This window comes from Erpetoichthys calabaricus, chromosome 9 (genome assembly GCF_900747795.2).
Source record: "Erpetoichthys calabaricus chromosome 9, fErpCal1.3, whole genome shotgun sequence".
NCBI classification, from domain to species: Eukaryota; Metazoa; Chordata; class Cladistia; order Polypteriformes; family Polypteridae; genus Erpetoichthys; species Erpetoichthys calabaricus.
The window spans coordinates 91,540,046-91,561,864 of NC_041402.2; positions in this window are offsets into that span (position 1 = coordinate 91,540,046).

Here is a 21,819-nt window from a genome sequence, read left to right on the forward strand (position 1 = left end):
AAAATTAACGTCATTTACCTTCGTTCCCGCATTTGACTCGTGCTGTAAATCTCTTCCTTGTTTTTAGTTCACGTGATTACGTAGGAGGCGTGATGACGCGATACGTGACTCCGCCTCCTCCATTACAGTGTATGGACAAAAAAAATGTTCCAGTTATGACCATTACGCGTAGAATTTCGAAATGAAACCTGCCTAACTTTTGTAAGTAAGCTGTAAGGAATGAGCCTGCCAAATTTCAGCCTTCCACCTACACGGGAAGTTCGAGAATTAGTGATGAGTGAGTCAGTCAGTCAGTCAGTCAATCAGTCAGTCAGTCAGTCAGTGAGTCAGTGAGTCAGTGAGGGCTTTGCCTTTTATTAATATGTATAGATTCTCAACTCAGCTAGCTCCCCTCCTATTAGCAATATTTACAGAAGCTAGATTAAATAAAATTCTACCTCATACTTTTTGCCAAGCATTAATTACCGTCATTCCTAAACAAAATAAGGACTTTAAACAATGTGCATCATACAGACCAATTTCACTTATGTATAATGATGTTAAGATACTTTCCAAAAAAGACATCTTAACCCATTTACCAAATTCTTTCCGATTGAGGCCTCCAGTTTACCAATTGGTTGATTGAAAATCTGTGTACCAAATGTGGAGGGAGACAGAAACTGATAATAGCAAATCACCTCAAAAAGAATTAAACTCAGAGGGTTCACTTAAAATCCATTATTACTTTCTATGTGAGTAACCACCATCTAAACTTGGACTAATGGTTGCTGGAGGTTCAGTTAGCTCTGAACACTGTGGAGCATGGACCCCTGCACTGTTGGCAGTCAGTAGACAACTCAAGAGACCCCAGAAACCTCAGGTTCCCTACCAGGTACAGGGCTATATTATAATTTGCAGCAGCTACACAAAATCCAGAAGCAAATGGAGAGTCAGGTGGTGAAGCCAAAGGCCAGAGGAGCCACGTATTACAACAAACATAGAAAGGAGCCCAAGGAGCCTGCTACAAATTAGGTGACATGGTCTAGCAAAGGTTTCATTTCCCTGTCTTCCTGTCTTCAGTTTGCTTCAAAGCTTACGCTGAAATATTTCAGACTATTTATAGTAACAGAAGAATTAAGGCCTGTTGAGGATGGAAGCAAGAGACAACAAATGTAGTTAATATGAAGCCCTTCTTTGAATCCTAGCCTGAATCCTGGGGAAGACTATGTAACCGTTGCTACATAATTACTGTCAGGTATATGTTCTATTTCCTTTTCTTCTTCTTCTTCTATAATTCTTAGGGATGAAGATAATCTCCATTTAAAGCAGTGGTGGGCAACTATTTTTTTATGGGGTACCACATGAGAAACCCAGCTTACTACAGAGGGCCGAACACATTCTGTCAACTGTTACATTACGGTAAATGTGTCTTTTTTCACCAATAATAAAATTAATATAGACCACATATTTTCAGGTTTTGTTTGATTTATTGAACCATGAAACATATGCACACTAACACATGCTTTCTAACACAACCTACAATTCATGATTGTGTAAAAAGAACCAAAACAAAATAAAATATACATTTTACTGCATTAATCACTGACAAAATATTTTACTGTCTCTGTATCTTTGACAAATTAATGGGAAGAATTAAGTCTTTGATGAGTTTCAACTAGTGCACTGACGTCAGGTGTAATTCCTGATGTTGCTGTTCATAGTACACATGGTCATCACTGAGAGAAGATCTGTACCTACATTTGTTGAATTTCATTACTGAGAAAGTCTGCTCACATATATATATATGTTGATCCAAAGAAGACAAGCATTCTCTGAGCTAGTCTTCTCAAGTGTGGGAAATTCTCCTTTTTGAGAGAATTGTAGAATGTCAGTAATGGCACTGACTTGAAGTGTTTTGCCAGCAATGCATCAGATTGCAAATCTGTAAGTTCAAGTTGTAGCTCACTGGGGGCACCATCCACATCACATGTAAAATGAGAGGAGATGGTGAACATTTCAGTTTCCACTGTGTTGAAGTCTTCAAATCACCAGGACAACTCACTGTGCAGTGCCCGGAATATGGCTCCATCTCTATTAACCTGATCAGCAGATAGATTCCTCCCTCTCATTGTGGGAAGGTGTGTCAATGTGTTCCTCTCTGCAGGTTTGAGAATGAAGCAGCAGCTTTCTCTATAAGACCTTGACTAGGCTGTGCATATTATTTGCATAAAGACCTTTGCCTTGAAATTTTGTATTCAGTTCATTTATAAGTGCAGTCACATCAACAACAAATGCTAAATCTGAGAGCCACTCAATGCTGCTTACTTCAGCAATGGGTTTTCCTTTCATTTGACGAAACTCCTGAATCTCTGATTTCAGATCCCAGACCTGTTTGAGCACTTTGCCAAAGCTTAGTCACCTGACAGTTGTGTGATCAATCTCACACTCCTCGAACAGTGTGACAAACTATCTATGATTTAATGCCCTAGCTGCCCTGATGAAATTACATCATCAACCACATGATTAATTTTAAGAAATGATTTACATAGCACTTCTTGGTGAATAATACCAGGTACAAATATGAGTTTTTTGGGCTGGATTTATCTCAGCCACTTTTTCCTGCATCCTTTTAAAAGTCCAGCATTTTCACCTGTCAGATTAGGAGAACCATCAGTTGTCACACCAACTAACTTTTTCCACTACAGTCCTAACTTTTTTTAAAGGCACAGATCTTGCTTTACAGTAAAGTCAGTGCAAAAGCAATTGTACTCTCATCCACTACAGTTGAGCAGGCAGGGTAAATGCTTAATAGATATGCAGCCACTTTTGCATACACATACTGACTTCAGTAAATAAATTTGACTGCATAGAAGCCAGTTTCTCTGTCATTTCAAAGTCTTTTGTTATTCTTTCCACAAAAATCAGCCTCTGCACTGTGTCATGAACATTACAACTCTCATCCAAGGCCAAGGAGAAGAAGTTGACGTTTTCCATTGTGTGATTCAGCTGTAGTACCAGATTCTCTGCAATTTCCTCAATATGTCTTGTAAACCAGGGCTGCCAGATGTCCCGATTGATTGAATTCAACATACAAATCCCAAGTCTCACATTGCCTCTGAAAATCCCGATTGAACAAAAATTGAATGGAGAAAAAAATATCTTAATTCAATTTTTATATTGAATATGTAGTTAAAGAGGCTAACTAAATTTTTGTAGACAGTCCGGCATATCACCTTTTATGAATAAAATCTGTAACTGTTTGAATCGTGTGTGTTTGTGTAAATTGTGTGCTTGTGTCGTCGTTTGTTACTCATGCTTATCATGGCTGCTCGTGCTTATGTGTAATTCATTTTCAAAGTGAAGTGATACTGATAAAGGCTTTTTGACTAACAAGGTAGGTCGTATCAGCATATCTGCATTCTATTTACATATATCATGTTGTATCATATGAAACATAAAATATGTTCCAAGTTATGTCAAATATACTCATACTTCTGTAACTATTTTGTATATATTCTCTTCTATATATGTACTTATTTACATATACTTATATGTTTAGATTATATATGTTTATATACCTATATTTAAATACTGTATATATCTATAAATATACAGTCATAAGAAAAAGTTTGGGAACCCCTCTCAGCCGGCATAATAATTTACTTTCAACAAAAAAGATAACAGTGGTATGTCTTTCATTTCATAGGAACATCTAATACTCGGGTGTTTTCCGAACAAAGATTTTTAGTGAAGCAGTATTTAGTTGTATGAAATTAAATCAAATGTGAAAAACTGGCTGTGCAATAATTTGGGTACCCTTGTAATTTTTCTGATTTTAAAGCATGTAACTGCTCAATACTGATTACTTGCAACACCAAATTGGTTGGATTAGCTCGTTAAGCCTTAAACTTCATAGACAGGTGTGTCCAATCATGAGAAAAGGTATTTAAGGTGGTCAATTGCAAGTTGTGCTTCCTTTTGACTGTCCTCTGAAGAGTGACAGCATGGGATCCTCAAAGCAACTCTCAAAAGATCTGAAAACAATGATTGTTCAGTCTTATGGTTTAGGGGAAGGCTACAAAAAGCTATCTCAGAGGTTTAAACTGTCAGTTTCAACTGTAAGGAATGGAATCAGGAAATGGAAGGACACAGGTACAGTTGCTGTTAAACCCCAGGTGTGGCAGGCCAAGAAAAATACAGGAGCGGCATATGCGCAGGGTTGTGAGAATGGTTACAGATTCAAGTCTCACAGCACTTATCCCTTAAACACTTCAAGGAAGGCTCCGCTTCTGTAATCGACTTCACAGTTAAAACTAAGCCTTTAATTGAGAGTAGACGTGTAGCTCAACAGCAGGAATGAATTTGTTTAGCTCTGGGTTCGGGCTGTTTAGAGAAAACGCAGACATTAATACTTAAAACAGGACGGCATGTGACAGGAGTGCAAAACAAAATATCCTTATATAGTCTCATCCTGCTGGTGAACCGAAACAGCCACAAACCTATCTTTGGGTTCAATTTAAAGCTGGCATGACTGGCTTCAAAATAAAACCAAAAGCGTCATCCTCTGTGTTTTGTGGGCTGTTCTAGACTCGGTGAAAGAGCAATAGACACTCGCGTTTCAAGTCTCACAGCACTTATCACTTTAACATTTCTAGGAAGGTTCTGCTTCTGTAATCGACTTCACAGTTAAAACAAAGCCTTTGATTGAGAGTAGATGTGTTGCTCAACAGCAGAAATGGGTTCGTTTAGCTCTGGGTTCTGGCTGTTTAGAGAAAACGCGGACATTAATGCTTAAAACAGGACGTCATGTGATGGGAGTGCAAAACAATATAGTCCTATATAGTCTCATCCTGCTGGTGAACCGAAACAGCCACAACCCTATTTGGGTTTGATTTAAAGCAGGCATGACTGGCTTCAAAATATAACCAAACGCGTCGTTCCCGGTGTTTTGTGGGCCGTTCTAGACTCCGTGAAAGAGCAATAGACACTCGCGTTTCAAGTCTCACAGCACTTATCCCTTAAACACTTCTAGGAAGGCTCCGCTTCTGTAATCGACTTCAAAGTTAAACCTAAGCCTTTAATTGAGAGTAGACATGTAGCTCAACAGCAGGAATGGGTTCGTTTAGCTCTGGGTTCTGGCTGTTTAGAGAAAATGTGGACAATAATGCTTAAAACAGGACGGCATGTGACGGGAGTGCAAAACAAAATATTTTTTGTAGACCAGTGTAATTAATTATGGAGGTGTGCAAGCAGGGCCGTATTTATATGAAAAGAGTCCCTAGGCTATTCCACTTATGAGGCCCTTTCACCTTCCATTTTTAAGTTTGTAAATTACATGAGAGATAATAAAATTTTGCTAACAATTTGAATGTAGGCCCCTCTTGATCTTGAGGCCCTAGGCTGAAGCCTAGTTAGCCTATAGGAAAATCCGGCCCTGTGTGCAAGTGAACCTGTTTAGCACACTACTCTTTATTATGATACAATACACATCCTCATATTATCAGAACATTTCCTACCTCAAAAATGATCGGCGGCTTTGTTTCTATTCATTTTTTTGGCTTTTGCTTTAAAAGCTCAACAATGAACGCAAGTACAGTAGCACACCAGCGCTGATCCTAGAGGGTCTTAACGTTGACATTTTCTGTTACTTTAGTGTTTGAGGTTTACTGACTTAGAATCAGGGCTTTTTATAACTGCCGGCTTTAAAATTATGGAACTCGCCACCTTAACTTATTTTTATGATTAGATGTTTAGCTATTGTCTCTTGCTGACTTAAAAGATCAACAGGCATGAATGGCATAATCATAAACGTGGTATATTATTAATTCTTGTCATTTTCAATATAACAGTATAGTAGTTAATAGTTTATCATTTTGCAACAAACATATCAGATATCACTTACCAGAAAATTGGCAATGAATGCAATAACGTATGTCATTTATTTTCAATGGATAATTCAGATTTTAGTGCTTCACTGTTTTGTAAAGAACACGTACGATTAATTTAAACCAGAATTCAGCAAAATTGGATATGCCAAAAAAATAAATGAATAATAATAATTATGATAATAATAATAATAGAAAGCCTTGGAACATCTCCCCGAGATTTTTTTCTCATGGATCACAAATTTCATGAATCCTCAATTGACAACACTTCACTAAGTTTCATCTTTAGCTTTGTATGGACCAGACTGACCTTGGTTACCAAGCGTGATTTGCCCCAATCCTGTATAGTGGAATGGAAACTGCCTCAGATAAGCCCGTGTCTCGATCTAAGTGACGTTCACTCACTAAGCGCACTTTGTGTTTCATCCACATTTCTCTGAATCTCCTAGCATATTGTCTCTTGGCAAAGTGTTATATTTGTCTCAGCTCATCTGCTGTCTACCACCCATGTTCTTCAAGTGCATTCTGCATTCTGTTGGGCTTATCATGTCCAGTACAGATAGTGGAATACTGTTGTATGATTGTTATTTTTTATTTTGTTACATGTAACAGTATAGTGTAGTTTGCAAAAGAAAAGTTGGAAAAATTTACTGAAATGAGTGCATTTAAAAAGCAAACACCCTGTGATGGTAGGGACAGTCACCCTTCTACATCAACAAATTGAGTTGCTTTCGACCTTCGATGAAATAATTTATTGCAGCAGTACTGTCTCTTTCAAATGTACTAACCCCCAATTCCTGTGCTTACTTTTCTTTCTCCAAATACCCAATCGCTACACAATCAGCTCTGTAATAGACGTTAAGCCATCTGTAAGCTTAGAACGCCGATTCTTCAAAACTTTTAAGGAACATTGAACTATCTTTGTAGTACGTGTTTAATGATTCTATCCATCTATCCTTCCTGTTGCGCCAGCCCCAGCAAGAATACAGCGCGAGGCAGGAACAATCCGTGAACGGAGCGCCAGCTCCTCGCTAGCTCTGTGGCACCGTGTCCTCACATGTTTATTAACAATTTAGATTATTTAAATTATGTTAACATTTTATCTGTATAATATAATAAACTTTATAAAGTGGCTCAGGTTGTGCAATATAATAACTGTATCGCAAGTTTACATTGAGGTTATTGTACTTCTAAGTACAAAGTGTTCTACAAGGAGCACTTGATGGACTGATTGAGTGCGCTTATAGTTCTTGGATTGAAACTGTTTCTGAACCACGAGGAAAGGCTCTGAAGCGTTTGCCGTATGAGAGCAGTTCAATAGACAGCATATCTGAGGCAGCATGTGCTTGATGCTGTATACTGATAATCTCTTTCCAATCATCTGCTGTAGAGCTGTGATTCCCCACTCAGATACAATGATATAAATACTCCGAGTGGTGCAGTGAGAGTAATATGGAAAAAGATGATCCGCTGTGGCAACCCTTAACGGGAGCAGCTGAAAGAAGAAGAAGAAGATGTAGTGAGAGTAACAATGCTAAAGCAGCTATGGTATTTAAAATAATTTGACCATTCTGTGGACTGTATATTGTTACAGGTTAATTACAATCAGATGCATTAAACTAATAAACAATATGCGGTTAATTTCAGTGTATTTATAAAGCCGCATCAGGGATGTGGATCTAAAAATGAAAAGGGAAACTACACTGGAACAGTAGCACTGCTTTGTCGCTGGGTGCCGCCAGTTTGCAAAACCGAGCGGAGAACTTGCATACACCAGGGTTGGAGCTACCATGAAAATGTGAGTGGCTTTACGGCAAGTTTAGGTTTTATACATCGCGATTTGAGCATGGAAACGTGCTTACGCAACATTTTTGTGCATATGCACTGTTTATACATGAGGCCCCTGGTCTGACCTCTGCTCTCATGAGGTTCAGCAGCTTGGATCAAGGAGGAGTGACATAACACAGCCAGTTTAGCGCAAAGACACTTCACACAATCCACCTGAACAGATTTCACAGGAATAATGAGGAGAACACAAAGCTGTAAGGCTCTGGCATGGATGGAGGTTACAAGTTCTGGTTTAAGAGGTTCACCACTTGCAGAGAAATGGATGGCCAGTACACACAACCCATAAGGCACACCCCGGGTTTTAGTCTTCTTAGCATTATTTTTATCCCAGAAAAAAAAAATAAAAAGAGTCAACAGCTTTGAAGTTTACAATAAACAACATTTATTTCTGTCGCCCATTTTCATACAAATAATGCATTGAAATTGCTCTACAAGGTGTTAAAAGAATTAAAGTAAAACAAATTAAAATTAGATAAGCATAACAATTGGAAGTCTTATACACTTAATCCTTCCAAAAGCACTGAAGCAATGTATGGACAGTTTAGAAGTCATGGGCTGACATTAGTCCACCAGACAATGACAAGAATATCAATTAGATGGTGGACATGAATCCCTTACCATATACAGTTTTTAATGCATTTATTGGTTACATGTGAATTAATACAAAAGGTTTGTTTAGACAATTCACCATTTAGCCAAACTGGTAGCTGAATAACATATTCTATTTCTATGGGTTTTAAATAGACAAAACTGACTAATTATCTTAGCTTTATTGTCTGAGAGGACCTGGGTGCTTGGCCTGTGCAGATGTAGTCCATCTCTTTGGAAGAAACACTGTTGCCCCAGGAACAAAGTGAAATTGTCAATGTAGGAAAAGCTAAACTCAACAAAGAAAGTCTTCAGCCAGGCATTGAAGGAAAACCAGCAACTAAAAGCCTCAGCTGAACATCAACAATTTATGATGCTTAGATAATACATTTTATAGAAATAAGGTATTATCTAACCATCATAAATAGTCCAGAGAGACCAATCCCAGGTACCCTCATGAGTGATGTGAAGCAGTGAGCCGAAGTCCTCTTTCTGCACCCCTGACCTGAAATTGTGAATGTTTGTTCCCACATGGAAAACTATGGCATCAACATCTTTTTTTTTTTTTTTTTAATTTAAAGAAGAGCTTTCTGTCCTCGTGCAGCATTAATCACCAGAACGTGTGCTCCAGGAAAGCAGGATACAAGTGTTCTGGGAAGAACTGCACAATCCATGTTTCATATATGGAGTACCCCAAAATAATAGCACTTTGGCAGGCAGCTGGCCCACATTTGACATCTTCAACACTGTTCTTCTGCTGATATTGCAATTCTTCTCTGGGCACTTGAGGTGGAAGGCCCCTTTTTGTTTGGTGCTCACACACTCCATTCCGAGTGGGCACACAGGTATAACAGATACTTGCTTCAAGAGCTGCTAGGGTATGGACAAAGCCGGCAGTCTATTGCTGGAAAGAAAAATGCCCCACTACATCACAATTCCTATAGCCAGTGTGAAGCTTTAGTGTATGTTCCTCCAAAACCTTTACTTCTTCATTAATGTTTATATGCTCACAACTGCTGTTCTCCATTAAATCTGTGGGAGCTTATAGGGGAGGGGAAAAAAACACAATAAGCCAACACACATGTAAAAGAAACATTCAAATCCCAAAACATCAACGCAGTACAAAACACATGTCAAAAGTCCAATGATGTACTGATGCAGATTAGATTTAGTATTGGTGCTTCGTGTGATGTTTTGAAATAGTCTCCAATGCACAGGCACTGATGGAGCAGATGTCAAAAGATATTTTTGTAATGTTTGGTCTCTTGTTTGCACATGAGGGTAGAACATCAGAGGCCACCCCACCCCCCACCAAGATTGTCATGCACCATGCCATAGCTTTACGCATTCACAGTACTGGACTCCGGCGTCTCACTGCAGTTTGGTGGTATACTACCAAATGCTCAGTTTCCCTTTGAAGTGAAACCTCAAGCTGATTAAACGAGGTAGAAGAAGAGCTCATTATACAGTAACCTTACTCAAACAACTCAACCTCACCAGCAACAACACAGACAAGTTATCAAGGCTGTCTTGACTGTACTGAAAATTGTTCCAATGTTGGCAGCAAGATTTTACCCTCTAGATGGCAGCAAAACAGTCCCGAGAGAGTTATTCAGGACTATCATGGTAAAGCAGATCATTACAAGTCTCCCCGTGCACGATTTTGTCTTAACCATATTTACACAGAATTACAAGTGTGAGCCACCCTCTGCGTTACCACCAGTGAGGTTGACAGATGACATCACACACATGAAACCCAAGTCGAAAGACACCACAGACAACAAAAACAGACCTATCTGCTGTCAGCCTATACAATACAAAATACATGCATAAGAAAGTAAATTAAAAACACACAAAGATAACGATAAACAAAATGGACCACAAAAACGCATTTCACAGTGTCCGACATGTGGCTAACACAATTACTGTAAAAGCCAATCTTAGAAATGAGAATGTTCAAATTCACCCAAGTGTTTGTGCAATTTAAACTGAATTTAACTGTACATATACATTATGATAGTAATAGAATTGCCTACCCCATACGCGAACACATAATAGAATAACATTCTTCTATTATGGAAATGTAGAAGAATTAGCCAGGAAGAACCTCACCCTTTTGCTAGAACCAAGGACTGTGTGCTTAGCAGATTACAACTCCAGCAAAAGCAGGCAGAATTGTGACCATACGGACAGACGTTTGGTCCTACTGCATGTCCTGAAAGTGTAGGATACCACAGGGATTAAACAGAACTGTATACAAGATCTTTGTAATATAAATTGTTCTCTTTACTTTAGTGTGAACAGTTGACTTTGAATTTTACTTATACTTTTAAAAATGAAGATACTTTGAATGTGCAATTACTTGTACATACATCACACTTATTGCCTGGATCTCTCTGTGCTGTAAATTGAAGCTGCAGAATTCTAGAAACCTTTGACAGGCTACAATTAGACTTTATTATGGGGTCTCTCTTGTACAAACACTAACAGGATGTTTCAGACCACCAGTCCATGGGATGTACCAAGTACATGACACACATACAGACTCAATGCAGATAAGACAAGGTGTCATCCAGAAAGAGTCCCTTATGACTCTGTGGTTCTGTCACCAGACCTAGTGTAGTGTAACCTTACACAAAAGCATCAAATACTAAAAACACACCAACATGCAGACTGCACAATCACAGCCATCAACACACACAGCATACCAGTCCTCGCATACTCTTTCAGAGTCCTACATTGGTCACAAACAGACATACAACAGCACCAAAAGGAAAATATCAACAGCAGCCCACCAAAACAGCCATAGAACTGAAGCAGGAGGGGGGTCTCAGATATCACTAATTTACACAAAACAGATTAATAATTTAAGAGACTTTTTAAGAGACTTTTCTATTATCGTGATGCAAACCGGTGGGACCGCCACCCCGGTTACTCAATTTTTGGATTTTAAATTATTAAACTGGCCTACCCCAACCACAAATACTAACATTAAAGTTAGCGGGGGTGGAGCATAGTTACCTATAGGTCCCTAATATTAATGTCCCCTTTGGGTTAATAGTCTTAAAAACGATATGATTTGCGTCACAATAATAGAAAAGTACTAAGACTTCTTTCCCAACAAAACAGCAGACATAAAGACTACACACAGCACAAGTTTCAGCAGACACAAGCTCCACACCACAGTCAACATCATAGGACAGGCAGAACTACATCACTTTCCAGACATCCTCAAATATCCAGCCTGATGTGGCTATGCTATGGCATCCAATGGCTGGCTAATATGCAGCAGTATGTTTGGAGAGACAGAAGGGTTTATGCTGGTCATACAAGATCATGTGATAAAGATGAGAAACTACAAGAAATTTCTTTTTAAGGATGCTTACAAACCCAAAGGAATCAAATACAATAAACCTTTAAAATAAATACTGTAATTAAGAGGAGCTGGGTTGTCTCATAGCATCAGGGTCCTCTTAAATACAAAAAAAAACACTACTTACTGAATATAAAAGATCTCCGATATTTCTCATTAATAAACCCTGACAATTATAACCAAATCATCACTTCCATAATGGAACAAAAGAAACATCAGCTGTGAATTTAATGCAAACAGAACAGCCATTCCTATAGACAACCTCTAAACCACATTAAGGAGGTTTGAGGGCTCCTAGGCTACATGGATTTTTGGGGAGCCACCTACCCAAAGCACTGAGTGCTCCACACATCAAGGTCTTAGAATCACACCAAGTCAATGATGATACTGCATAGGCTTAGCATTAAATTTAATGGCAGAAATTGAATAATAAATAACGTACTTGCTCTCCAAAATGAGACAACCTGTGCTCCATCAAAGTGGAGATCTTCATTAGCCACTGCTGCACAGATGACAGTTACAAAGCAAGGTTTGAAGAGCCCACTACAGACCCAACTGTAAATGCCTACATAAACGTGGGAATGGCAAACACTGTATAGGAACAGAAGGCTTGCTGTACTCAATGGGATAAACTCCAGCAGTACCCCCAACCCAAACACCCCAAACCCCAAGACCCTGGTCTGAATTAAGCAGGTTAGAGAATTGACAAACTTCCTCAGTCAGTTCACGGTTTTGAAAGCAGGTCACTCTTAGTGGACATCAGAGTCAAACGATTCAGTCTGTCATGGAGGTCCGAGACCATTCTTCACCAGCTTGAGCTTGGAGGACAATCACTCAGCACTGCATTTGTGACAGACAACACTACGAAAAGCCTGAAAATATCATCTATGTTCAGGAAGATGTCCTGAAAGTTTTTTTTTTTTTTTTCTCTCTCTAATGTAAAGAGGTTATTACTGAATTAACTCACCCGCCCAGAGGAAGACCATTGTCAAAAAATGAAACACAGAAGGAACACCAAAAGATAAAATACAATTACTGCCTGTTCTAAACCCGTATCACAAGGAGTGCTATAGGGGAAATAAGCAACAAGCTGTGTTAATAAAGTGAAACACACACCACACCACTTCATTTCTCCAGCCCTGTAGAGTTTTTTTTTTTTGTTTTTTCTGCCCTCCCGGCCATTGGACCTTACTTTATTCTTATTTAGTATTGCCTAATCTTACTTTTTTATATTTTTAATTTTTGTAAACTTTTCTTTCTTCATCTTGTAAAGCACTTTGAGCTACATCATTTGGATGAAAATGTGCTATATAAATAAATGGTGTTGTTGTATCTTATTGAAATTACTGCTTTATTTTCTAATGTTATTTGTTTATTTATAAAATACAGTATATGTAATGTGTTGCATTATAGTTATAAAATGATTCAGGTTGTTCTGAGACTATACTCAGTGAAGTGCAAAATAAATTGTACAAAAATAACTTGAACTGGATTAAACTGAATTGAGTGTTCATCCTTCACAAAGCACACTCATTTCTACTGTGTCAGTTTAGGGTCACCAATCAGCACACAATTTTTAGATGTGGGAAAACAAACAGATTTACTTAGAAACATAAAACTCACATTAGCTATCTCTGTGATGGTGGTACGAGTGGATGTCTGTGCAGTGGCCTCTCTATGCAACTTGATATCGGTGCCAAATGTTTTGTGTCATTGTCTGCATTCTACTGATGTTTCATTGCCTGGGTGTTCCAGTATCACGCAGGCCTGCGTGGATGACCGTAAAACTATCATACAATATCAAAAACAGAACAAAACAACACTGGATGCAACAGTTCTGGAGACCCTGTGGGAATTCTGCTTGCTTTTTAGAGTGGGCTGCAAGCCATCGGGGCAGTGTTGGACTGCTAGTGGACAAAAGATCCTTTTTACTGAAACTTGTTTGCATGATGGCATTCTGGACTCTGCGGTGCAGTTGGCCGGCTGCTCTTTGTTCCACATGGACAGAGACAACGCGAAGTGTGGTAAGAAATGTGGTGGCTGTGTGTGCATTTATATTAAAAATTAGTGATGCACGATTGTTATGGTAGTCTCTAGACATTGTTGTACTGTGGTGGAGCTTATAGCAATCAAATGTCAGCATTTCTACCTACCACGGGAGTTCATTTTGGTTGTTTTGTTTGCTATTTACCTGCCACCTAACATTAGTCTGGCGCTGGCGGAGTTATATGAAGCCATAAACAACCTGCAAACTGCTTACCCTGATATGGCTATTATCATTGCTGACGACTTCAACCATGCATTCCTTAAATTAGTTCTACCTAGATGCTATCAATATGTGAACTTTGCAACCAGGTGTGAAAACTGTTTAGACCATGTTTACACATGGGCATCAATATTGGGAATGGTACTGGTATCAGCAATACTGGCCTCAATATCACCCGGTATCAGATCGCAAAGAAAATGAGCAGTATCACCCATCACTAGTTTACACAAGTATTAAAGACACTTAATAAAAAATCCAGGGACATTTTCAGAATACCAGTGATGCTCGGAGCATGTAGAAGGGTATTCAGGTCATCACAGACTACAAACCAGCACAGTTAACTGCACAAAACAGTGAGCCCACAAGGAAATCCACCCCCCTCTCAGATGAGCAGGTAATCTGTATGACCAACGCTGCAGTAAGACAAGCTCTAATCAGAGTAAACCCAAGTAAAGCGTCAGGACCTGACAACATACCTGGACGGTGCTCAAGGAGTGTGTAGACCAGCTGGCTGATGTCCTCATTGGTTGTGTTCAACATCTCCCTGAGACAGGCAGTTGTTCCAACATGTTTTAAAACTACCACAATCATCCCGGTTCCAAAGAGATTATCTGTGACCTGCCAGAATGACTGCCATCCTGTGGCACTTACATCAGTCATCAAGAAGTGCTTTGAGAGACTAGTCATAAGCCACATAAAAACCACCCTCCCCAGTTCACTGGACCCTTTTCAGTTTGTTTACTGCCCCAGCTGGTCTATCAATGATGCCATATTCACTGACTCACCTGGACAAACTAGACTCTCATGTAAGGATGCTGTTCATGGACATAAGCTCAGCATTCAACACTATCATTCAAGAGAGACTGTGCATTAAGCTGAGCGAGCTGGGCCTCAGCACCCCCCTTGTAAATTGGGTTTTAGACTTCATGACATAAAGGCTTCAATCAGTCCGCATCTGCACCAACACCTCCAAAACCAACACACTAAACATAGGGGCACCATGGAGCCCTTTGCTTTTTAGACTGCCGACACATGACAGCTCAGCACAGTTTAATTCAAACTAAATCATCAGGTTTGCAGATGACATGACAGTGGAGGGTCTCATTAAGAAAAATGATGTCTCTGTATTCATCAAGTGTAACAATTTGATTACATCTTGCCTTAAGAAGGGGCCTGAGTTGCCTCGAAAGCTTGAATATTGTAATCTGTTTAGTTAGCCAATAAAAGGTGTCATTTTGCTTGGCTTTTCTCTACATTCATAATGGCTAACACGGTACAACACCCTAGTATTCAAGCACTAAAAATGCTAGAAAAAAAAAAAAACAGAAGTGTAATAAATATATCTTTTCTTTAGTACTTTATTTCCTTATCTTAATATCTCTTCCATGCAGGGACCAGAAAGGAATGTATTGGTTGTATTATGGCTGAGGATCTAAAAGAAATCCTTCGTAGGGAGCATGTGCCTCCTACAGGAAACAACATTGCAAAGTGCCTCTGGAAAATGTCATATTTATAGCAATCTAACAGTGTAAAAAGCGCAACTCTTTGGTGCAGCTATGACATCTACACACCTGCAAATAACAAAAATGCTAGCCACATAGTGTAGGCTAGAGTAGGTCTTATGTAGTTCAATCAGATAGGATGCTTGTGTGTCCAATCCATAGTAGGTCTGTAAGCACAAGGGAAAACAAAGTATTGAATGGGACAGTTGGGATAACCTTAACAGAAGTTGTAGTAAGTGTGGAAAAGTGTAATATTGTTAAACATACATGCTTATTAAAGTGTAGTGACAACAACCACATAATGATAATCACATATAAGCATGGCACCACCCCTACTAATAACAAAGACAAACCTGATTTTGTTAATGATAATAAAAAGAATGTATCCCTTTAAAATTAACATTAATCACTGAGATATGTGTGATGAACTGAATGCTATGGTAGATCTTAAATGTATATTTTTTTTGTCAACACTCTAAATTATTTTTTACTTAAGACTGAAAAACACTTTAGCATTTATAATTCTATGAGATTATTTCAGTGTTCTACATCAAAAGCAACACTTTTGCTTACTGTTAGATGTGGCAACTTACTAGTAGTCTTGTGTTGTTGACCTGTGAAAAAGACAAAAGACAAAAAATGAAGTCATAAATAAATAAACTTACTAAAAGATACATTATCTAAATAATTATGATAAACTGTAGAGGCAGTGTGGCATTGTGAGCACAGTGTTAGGCATTAACCAGAAAGATGAATGTTCAGTCCCTGCTATTTATTCACAGTGAGAACTTGAGCATGTCACTTAGCTTGCTTGGGATCAAACTGTAAAAATAAAAAGTAAAACAAACAATTTTAACATATCCTGATACTATTAGTCACCTTGGGTAAAGACAAATATACAGTAATATCTGTATACGTATATTAACACTGCAAAAATACTTTTCTGGATATTTATATTAGTAAACCTTTCAGTAGATTTGAAAATGTTTATATAGGTCATTTGATACTTTTTTGATTGTAAGGGGAAATTTTATTGTTACATCTAAAACACTGACATAATTCTTTACACCAAACAATGTTATTGTTCTTATTCCTACTATGCACCCTACACAGTATGTAGATTAGATTAGATTAGATCAGGAATCTCAAACTTCAGTCCTGGAGGGCCACAATGGCTACAGGTTTCCATTCTGACACTTTCCTTAAATAGTGACCTGTTTTTGCTGCTAATTAACTTGTAGCCCTAGGCTCATATAATATAATATTCCCCTTAATAATGTTTACTGGTTGTTTTTAAAAAAAAGGCTTTAGAGAGGCTTTAGAGCTCCGGGTGGTGTTCACATGAGAACCTGTTGGACGCAAGGACAGGAAGAAACGGTGGTTAAAAAAAGAAAGAAAGAAAAAGAAAAAGAAAAAAGGTGGTTGTGAGTTGAGCGACACAGGCGAACTAGCGGAGTTAGCCTGCGAAGAGGCACGTGATACATGGGATAGCGCTCCAGGTGACCAAAGGAAAGCCTGGCAGCTCCTCGGGCAAGGAGGAAAAACAACAACTTTCACCCCATTTGGACAGACTAGCTCCATTTCGCTTGCAGCGTTTTCCCATGAGCCTGCCTGCCTGCAGGGGATCTCCATCATTTTACCACAGCGTGGAAGTGCTGTGTTTGGACAATGGACACTGATGTTCTCTCCGCTTATTTGTGAGTACTGTGACCTTTTATGTTGGCTCATTAGAGTGAATGGGCCTTAACGTTTTTGGTCACCACGTTCATGAACGTCGACCAGGCCTGCAACGAAGGGGGTTTGTGCTAATATTTTATTTTGGTGGCTGCTGACTTGTGTGTGTGTGTCTGTGGGCCCCTAAAGTTGTTAAGTTAAAGTGAGGTTTTAGTGATTAAGTTTGCTCATATTATAGATTTGGTTATTGTGCTCTTCTTTAACAGTGGGATAATTTAAGTGCTGGTAAAAGCAAACAGTTAAAAGTACTTTTGTAAGGTTTAAGTACACTGCCTGAACCTATAGGTATTTGTTGAAGTGTAAATATACTGCAATTTGTGTGAGTTTTTCTAATTTCTGTAATCTATGATTTGTGGGAATTTTGATTGGACTTAACTATAAATAGTTGTATTTATGTTTTTTAGATATTTTTCCAATTTAGTCAATAAATTTTGTTATATTTTGGGAATATATTTGTATTGTGAATTGTGTAACAAGTTACTAATTGTGAAACAGCTGGCAGCTTATTACTGGGGAGTAGGTATTAGTTAAGGGAATCTAATTTATCCTCTAAAAACACATATTTAAAATTAAAGGGGTCTTCATAAATCAGTTTAGGTAAATAGAGTTCACGAACGTAGGGCGCTGTCATATGAGTAGTATGAGCCATAGACTTTCTGTCAAAATGATTTATGACCTTTAAGCTCCGCCCCTTTTTGGCTGTCATTAAGCCCCGCCCCTTTTTGATGTATGTGTGACCCTTCCTTGAACCCTCCCCTGGGACCTGTCAAGGGTGGGGTTGGGGGGTTTTGATGGATGTGTGACCCTTCCTTGAACCCGCCCCCACCCCTGTTTGTCCAGGGACCTGTCAAGGGGGCTTTTGATGGATGTGTGACCCTTCCTTGAACCCGCCCCACCCCTGTTTACCCAGGGACCTGTCAAGGGGGTTTTAAATGGATGTGTGCCCCTTCCTTGAACCGCCTCCACCCACCTGCTTGGTTCTCCTTTCTGTCAAGAGCAGACTTGATGGATGTCTGCCCCTTCCTTCACACCACCCCTATCCCTCTCCCGAAGACAAGTCTAGGCATGTCAGGGCCGTTGACATGTGCCCAGGTATGAAGGACCTGCCTCTGCCTCGGCTCCTGGTCAGGCAGGCCCTGATGATTGGCCCCTTTCATTTCTCCCGAGGACAGCCCCAGAGCATGTTCCAGCCAGAGCGATCTACCTTATAGCCTTTCCTGTCTCTACTGTTTTGGGTAAGAACCCCTGTATTTAAAATATCTATTACTTTAAATATCTAAACTTTGGTTTAGCACTTGTAAGTCGTTTTTTATTTTATCTAAGTCAAGCAGAAAAGGACCCCAGACAGTCTCTGCACTGTCCATGGGCTTTCACTCTCTCCCCACAGTTAAGGTATGAGAGCGGAGCAGGCAGTCTCTGTGTGATGCCCCAGGGGCTGAAGCTCCAGGCATACATGCAGGGATGTATGCCCCTTCCTTGAACCCGCCCCCCTACCCACCTGCTTGGTTCTCCTTTCTGTCAAGAGCAGACTTGATGGCTGTCTGTCCCTCCTTCATCCCGTCCCCCACCCCTCTCCCGAGGACAAGTCTAGGCATGTCAGGGAAGGTCTCTGCCGTCCACAAAACCCTGCCCCTTCTGAAAGTGTTGTATAAAAAAGCGGTTCATCCAAGCTCAGAGCATGTTCCAGCTGGAGCGATCTACCTTATAGCCTTTCCGGTCTCTACTGTTTTGGGTAAGAACCCCTGTATTTAAAATATCTATTACTTTAAATATCTATCTAAACTTTGGTTTAGCACTTGTAAACCATTCTTTATTTATCTAAGTCAAGCAGAGAAAGACCCCAGACAGTCTTTGCGCTGTTAGCAGGCATGAGAGCGGAGTAGGCAGCCTCTGTGTGAGGCCCCAGGGGCCGAAGCTCCAAGCGTACACGCAGGCAAGCAGCTCTCTCTGTCTACACAGCAGAGTACCTGGGTCTCTAAAAAGCTGACAGTCTCTGAGCCCCTGTGAGCAGGCACGTGTACCAACTGGAATCCCATCCTGCTGCGTTCTGCGCAAGCATCCTTATCAGCAGCTGGGCTTAGCTGCAAACACTATGAGCCCAGAGCTCCGCTAGATACAGCCACAGGCTGGGAAACTGGCACCCCCCTAACCTCCTCCCTGCTGTGTTGTGTGCCCGCATTTGAGTATGTAATGTTTAGGGTCTGAGTTCTGCGCAGGTGCGAAATGTCCTATAGCTGTGATATCCGGCGTCCCACTGGGGATTCCCTTGTGAGTTCGCTTGCAATTTCACACATCATCCCCCTTGATATGTAAAGGTTGAACTTTTTTAAAAATCATACACAATTAAATAATAGGCAACAGGGACCTTTTATAGCCTGTTTGAGATGTATAAAAAAATCTATCCTTGGCTTTATAATTTACAGTATATAAAACAATCCCTTTTCCATCCCATTTTAAATATAGATCGATATAGGCCCCTGATATGTAAAGGTTGTACACAGTTAAAGGATTTTAAAAACATACACAATTAAATAATAGGCAACAGGGACCTTTTATAGCCCATTTGAAACGTCTAAAAATCAAGCCTTGGCTGTATATTTTATAGAATAAAGTATATCTTTTTTATAGAAAGCCCTGTTCCATCCATTTTAAATAAGCAGCTGCCACCTAGGAAAACACATTGCCTTACCTTGTGGCATGCAAAGGTGACTTTTTTTAAAAATACAGGACTTTTTGGAGTCCGGCTTTGCTCTCAAATCCCTCAGCTACTAGCAAAGTCACGGGTGGCACAGCAGAAGGGTTTCTGAACCATTTCTTAGTGAATTTATTTTGATCTATAGTGAGGTGTGCTTGTTTAACAAGAGGCAGGATTTAAAAATGCAGGCAGGCTGTGAATTAGCTGTGGCATAGTTAAGAGCTCAGTATTCTGAAATATGTGCAGAACGGTCCCATTTGTGAAATGCGTACTCTTTTGAATCGGAATCCCGCTGTAACCGTTTGTTTTCTTTACGGATCAGACTGTTTATAAAAGTCTGAGGTAATAAAACATTTTTACTTTATAAACTCTCATTTGGATAGCCGGTTGGAGACAGCCTCTAAGGATGAACTGGGACCAGGAGCTTAATGCAACTGTGTTTTCATTCCTCTAAATGAAATATAATTATTTTAATACAGCCTAGTAGCCCCAAAGTCCGGATGATTTTTAGATGTATCAAGTGCATTGTTGAATAATGGGGTAAATGAATAGTATAAGATGTACCGGTATGTATGAGATTATATCTTAATACACAGGGAACCTGAGACCCGTCTGTTTTTACTTATGTCTTTAAAAAGTTTGTATACATTTTTCTGTGGTACCTGTTTCTTTATCTACTTTTTTCAAAAACGTCAGGTATCTTTGTAAAGCGGTCATATAAAGTTTTACTTTTGCATCGGAGCTCAAGTCACCGCGGTCAAGTATGAATTTCATTTGTTTATCCAGTTCACTTTCCGTAGCGCTTAAAAGGTGGGGGAAAACGGGGCTTTCTGTCGCCTTTTGCTGTTGAGGGACCAGGCACATCTTGCACGTATATTCATATTTATCCTCTCGAACCTATTAAACTAGTAATGAAAGGAATGGCCGCGCTTATGATGATTTTTAATTTTTTGCTTAGCTCATTTCTATAACATAGGAGCCTTTTGACAAAGGAAAACTCTGTAAATACACTTGTGCATTTAAACAGAGATTTATAAGAAAGCAGGTTTCTACCTTAGCCTGGTTACACACCTTATCCCAGTTTTGTACGTGCATTTAAAAGCACTCACTGTTACACTAGCACAAAATGTTGATATTTTCTGTCTACTCAAAAACTAAAATTATTTCTATTAACACAGGTGATAATTAAAAAGTTAAAAGCAGAAAAGCCCAATTATGTTTTTTTTTTTGTCATTGGGAGGGTCCTAGGGTGACACTTTTCCCTTTTATACTCTTTCTTACGTAGACCTTAACACATATTCTTACCAAAATAGTTCATCACTTCCCAGTTCCTGCAACTTCAGGTAATTAGACAGAGCTCCATAGCAGGCAGAAGAAAAAGAAAAGTATTATAGGTCAAATACACAGTGCCATAAAACAAAAGAAAAATAATGTGTGAACACCACACAACCTGGTATTGCTAGATGTTTCATTTTTTTTCCAGGTGACCCATTTTTGTGTTGTTTGAGGTATCAGCCATAAGTCAAGATCTTTCTTTTAGTCTTTTTTTTTTTATACTGATTTTATAAAGCTAATCTAGGTATGATGTGGTCATCCTGTCTCCAAGACAACTTTACCTTTATTACATTTAAATTTCTTGTCTCTGAAAATTCATTCATAGCTCATACGCTTCTGCTCTTAGAGCCAGGAGGCTATAGTGCGTTGTGCTTGTTTAACTAGAGGCAAGGGTTGTAAGAAGCGCTCTTCTGCACATCTGAAGTTCATTGAACTAAAATCATGTTTTTAAAATCAGCACGCTTGTATACCTCACAAAATAGCAGAGCTAATTACTCTTTCTGCTTAAACTAATTATCAAATATTCAGGTAATTCTTAATTAAACACTAAAGCATTAGTGAACAAAATACATTTTCAGTAGCCAAGTAAAATGACCAGTTGCTTTAACATGAAA